Raw genomic sequence first — 5238 nt, forward strand, 5'->3', positions numbered from 1 at the left:
CAGACTTTGTCGAGTTGTCACACAGGCAAGCTTTTTGCGTTCAATGTCTCTGTGACAAATAAATAGGGCTCACCTACTGGTCAGGCCAAACCCCAAAGTCAAGTTGTTGAAGGGCCATGGGTGCAGGCTTTGTCCAGTCATTATTAGTACAACCTTTAAGCATTCAAGGTCACTGTGACCTTGTCTTTTGACCCAATGACCCCTTAAATCAATAGGATCATCTAATAGTCAGGCTTCTTATCAGTCAGACATGCTTTGACACCTTCCTGTTCAAGGTCACTGTGACCTTTGACCATATTACCCCTAAAATCAAAAGGCGTCATCTACTGGTTAAACCAAACTTTCATGTCAAGTTTGACAATAGGTCTAGGAATTGTAGAGTTATCACCCGGAAACGCTTTGGTCTACTGTCAGACAGACGGACGTAGCAGCCAACATGTGCAAAGCAATATACTCCTCTTCTTTGAAGGGGGCATAATAAATTTATTTAATATTAAAATTTAATATTTTCGAATGCTCATTTATACATGTACATGGGTTTTGATCTGACTATGAACATGAAACTACATAATGATGTTCCCTCCTATCAATTCTAAATTCAATTCTAAATTTAAATAACCATGAGGAAAAAAAAACATGTTTTCACTGCACCATGAATAAATATGTCAAACAAAATAAATGTCAAGTTATTCAAGATTAATTTAACACTGTTCTTTTGATGATTTCCATGCATTCCTGACTGCAGGTTTTTCCCATTTTTCCACACAGTTATTTCATACTGGCCTTACAAGGTCAGATCTTGAGTTGGATCTTCATTGCTGGACACTATCTCTTTATTGCCACAGAAAACACACTGATGCAAGTTTCACTGCAACAACTGCAAAAAAAGTTATATTATATTCTAAGTGAACTCTGCATCAATATTCAATTATATTTTATTGGATTTAGGAAATGTCTTTGTTTTAAAGGGTTCATATAAATTAATGCATTTTTTTTCAATTTAATCCATTATCATGCTGGACTCTTTGACATTGATGGTTAAAACAAAGAAGGCATATGATTTGTGTACAGATTAAACATTATTAATTATAAATATGTTCTTTAATAAGTAGACAAGTGGCAACAATTTCCCCAGTTAAAAAGTTTACATTTGCATATCTGCAGATTAATCAATTGCATTTCTTTTGCTTTGATCATTTAAGTCAAATGAGTTAGACATGATAACGCATAAAAATAAGAAATATATTTTTGGGCATCAAATTATAGTGTGTGCCTTCAATCTAGAAATAAATTTCTTCTCAACATAATGCTAAATTATAAAAAAAATATATAAACCAAGATTTTGATTATGACATACCTGCATAGTTAGCGGTCTCCATAACTGCTCAGAAATGCTCCCTATGACAAACTAAGTGCTGGTGTATGGCTGGGGAATAGTGCTGCTCCAACCAATAGCGCAATTCTTTCTACAGGTGGACCAGCTCCTCAATATGGTTTCTGTCATGGCAATGATAACAGTATGTAACATGCCCTTTTCTATTTTCCAGAGAATGAATCCTCCAATCTAAATTACAAATTTAAGAACAAATTTATACATATGCAAGTGTGATATTGTTAAAAACAAACCATTTAGGTGCAACAAAACTATAAGAATTTAGGTGAGAATTGAGCCAAATCAAAACATTTAGTCATTTAAAGCTGCACTCTGACTGATTTACTGTTTTTACAACTTTTGTATTTTTTGTCTTGGAATGACCTATTTTTTGCATAAAAATCTGCAAACCAGTGATATAAGACTATTGACAAAATATTACATTGCAGACTTCCATATTTCAGGTCGAAATCTAAGGTTTTATGGCTTAAAGCGTTACTAACGATTTAAGAAAAATGCATAAAACATTTTGAACTTTAATATAAACATTTTCTGACTTATTTATTGTCAGCAATCTTATATGAATGGTTAACATGCATTTTCACATAAATTGGCCCATTCCAAGACAAAAAATAAATAAAGTAGTCAAAATGTTCAATCTGTGAGAGTGCTGCACTCTCAGTCACAGATTGAAGGTTTTGACAACTTCTTTTACTTTTTGGCTTGGAATAAGCTAATGAAAAGCAGTATGAAAACTGATGATATAAGACTGCTGACAAAAGATATGATCATGTTCTTTTTACATTTACATTTGTGACTAATTGTTTTATGGTTAAAAGCATTACTAACGCTTTACTAATAATGAGATTTTTGGCATAGAACACGATCTTTTGATCGTATTAAAATAAGAAATCAGCGTTCCAATATTTTCACTTGTCGTTTTGACTGAATTAATATAAGAAAGCAGCGATCTACTTTTTCCAGTTGTCTGTTATGACCAGTGTTCAGAAATTCGCATAAAATAATTCATTACAAGATCAAGAAATAAAAAAAGAGTTAGTTAAACAGACAATCTGTGAGAGTGCAGCTTAAACATTTAAAGTGATATGCATTATCAGCCAAGTGCAGACCTATTCACATCCTGGCTACACAACCAGTACATTCATCAGCTTTACTGATTCGAACCAGGCACATTTATATTGGTAGACTAGCATTTTACCAATCTGTGCTGGCCAGTAAAGTTCTCATTTAAAAATTAGAATTCAAAATGTATATACCTTAGTTCATTTTTGCCAACTCTGTTTCAACTGAACTTCCTAAATGAATGAGAAGTTTCAAAAAATAATTACAATATCTCAGTAAATACCTGCATTTATGTGTTTCTTGTGCAATCTGTCAGCTTTGGTAGGCTCATGTTTCATTTTGTCCATCTCATTACTAATAATCTTCTAGTCTGATGTATTGCCATCCGATTTTTAAGTCAGGTCAGGCAGCCATTTCAGCTTTGTTCCAGTTGATTGTATCAGATGATGTTAACAATACTAGCCTTGTATCCAGGCACTTCTCAATCTGAAAGTTTACAAAAAAACATGGCCTATAATATTTAATAAAAAAATTATAATTGTCAACCCCTGGATGATGGGTTCTAAAGTAAACCTGTGAGAAAAGATGCTACTGGTATGGTGCTTGAACCCACGACCATGTGAACACTTGCATGGAGATCTGTCAAACTGAGCTAACCGGGTAACTGATTTTTAGGCAGTTCCCAGCTTGGCTCTACAATTGACAGGTGCATTATACATTATAAAGAAAATAAATCAAACACTTGAAGCACTAGTCCAAATAATAGTAACTTGACTGATCTTTTTACAAATTTTGAAATGGCATATCCTTTACATACATTTTTTGTTGTACCAAAAGTGGGTAGCTATTCTGATTGGGATTCCGGTCAGATAATTATCTAAAATATGAGTTATGTACACAAAAAATAAAATGCGCCGAATTATTTTGATGAGTGTTTTCCTTCATTTCATACTGTCAAAACATAATGATATAAACTGTTTTACATGAAGAGCACCTGCAAGGCTGCGGTACATAGATTAACAACAATCGGAGCCTTTTGGCCATGGTCAAGTTGTTAAAATTATATATACAAAAGGTGACTGGTCTATCTCGAAGTTAACCTGAGATGGTCCAGTTGCTATGCAAGGTAAAATGGTTGTGTTTAAATGCATTAAATGCTTGTTTTGTGAAAAAAATCTGTGTACTTACATGGTTATAACTAAAATACGAATATAAACCTTTAATATCTATTTCAAACATATAATACTTATCTAACTACGATTTCAATATATTTCAACCCCCCCCCCCCACCTGTTTTGCACAAACCCGATTAGACGTAAGGGATTGTAAGAATCCCATATAACACGTCTATTTTTTTTAGACTATTGAAGCACATATGTTCTTTTTTGATGGTTGAGACGTTTCAGGTTAAACAACAATTAAAAATACAAAATAAATTTAGTGAATAATTAACTCTGAATTGAAAGTAACATGAAGATGTTGTAATGGAGGATTTGCCATATTTATATAATGTAAATATATGTATTTTTTTTGAATCGTCAATGTACAAATATTTAGACTAAGAGATGTGGATCAGCTAGATGTACCTTCTAGTCCAAATAATTGTACGTTGACATATTTTTTAACGATTTTTGACACAACAAATCCTTCACGTACACATTGTTTTGTACGACAAGTGGGTAGTTATTCCGATCGGGATTCCGGGGTTAAAGCATATTGCGTCTATAACATTTCATAAAAAAAAGAAATATTACCAGATAATGTTATTTTATATAAATTCCGTAACCAAAAAGTAATATCCAGCAAATAATTATGAGTTTAATGTTGTTTTTTTCAATTCATTCTGTCAAAACATAACAATATATACATGAAGGGCACCTGCAAGGCTGCAGTTCACAATTTTACAACAATCGGAACATTTCAGCCATCAATTGTAACAACTCGCCATCTTCTGTAAGCTTCGAGATAGTCAATTCCTGTTGGATACTGGCCTAGGTGTTCCCATTGTTCGGCCATGGCCGAGTTGTTAAGATTGTATTATCTCGAAGCTTGTCGGAGGTGGCCGAGTTATTACGATTGGGTCAAGTTGTTCCGCTTGGCATAATTGTTGTCTGTGTCAGTCAACTTTCCTTTCAATGGAAAGGTAAAAACTGTGTTTTAATGCATTAAATGCTTTTTTGCAAAATAGCTTTGCACTTCCATGGTAAAATATGAATATAAACCTTAAATATCTATTTCAACCATAAAATACTTCATTTAATACAATTTCAATATTTTTCAAACACTCCAGCTTTTTGCACAAACCCGTTTAGACGTTAGGGATTGGAAGAATCCCGTATAACACGTCTATTATTTCAGACTAATGTACATGCACCTTCGTGTCCGAAATCGATCACTTCCTGGCAGCTCATTTCTGGATTGTCTCCATCTAAATTTAACATTTTTAGACGCATACATTGATGCCATTTTTTTTCGATTGATGTTGAAGCAATAACACTAAATACAGGTCGGTTATTTTGTAGAGGAACGTGTTCGAAGTAACATTCAATTTCATTTCCGCATAATCGCCGCCATCTTGTGTATGACTTTAAAAACTACACCCTATAGTACAGAATAACAATAGGCATAACGTTGAAACACTGTGATAGTTATAATCCAAATAACTTACTCAAACAAATACAATTGTTCGATTGCTGCTGAAAATAAATCATTTGAAACATAAAAGCTATTTAACAAAATATTACACGATATGAACTCTTTAACCGCGTATGATTTATTTCTTA

The 5238-nt window shown here is 33.2% G+C and overlaps 1 long non-coding RNA gene across 2 annotated transcripts; it reads right to left on the reverse strand.

Annotated features, from left to right (window-relative positions):
• Positions 1-1373: 1373 nt before the first annotated feature.
• On the reverse strand, positions 1374-4987 carry LOC128222604 (uncharacterized). Of its 2 annotated transcripts, none has more exons than XR_008259175.1 (3): positions 4830-4987; positions 2739-2941; positions 1374-1497 (listed from the first exon to the last, which is right to left on the reverse strand). It is a non-coding gene; the product is annotated as an uncharacterized LOC128222604 (long non-coding RNA). The 2 variants fall into 2 exon arrangements; XR_008259174.1 differs by having other exon boundaries at positions 1427-1564.
• Positions 4988-5238: the final 251 nt, after the last annotated feature.

The sequence above is a fragment of the Mya arenaria genome, chromosome 16 (assembly GCF_026914265.1).
Source record: "Mya arenaria isolate MELC-2E11 chromosome 16, ASM2691426v1".
Lineage (NCBI taxonomy): Eukaryota > Metazoa > Mollusca > Bivalvia > Myida > Myidae > Mya > Mya arenaria.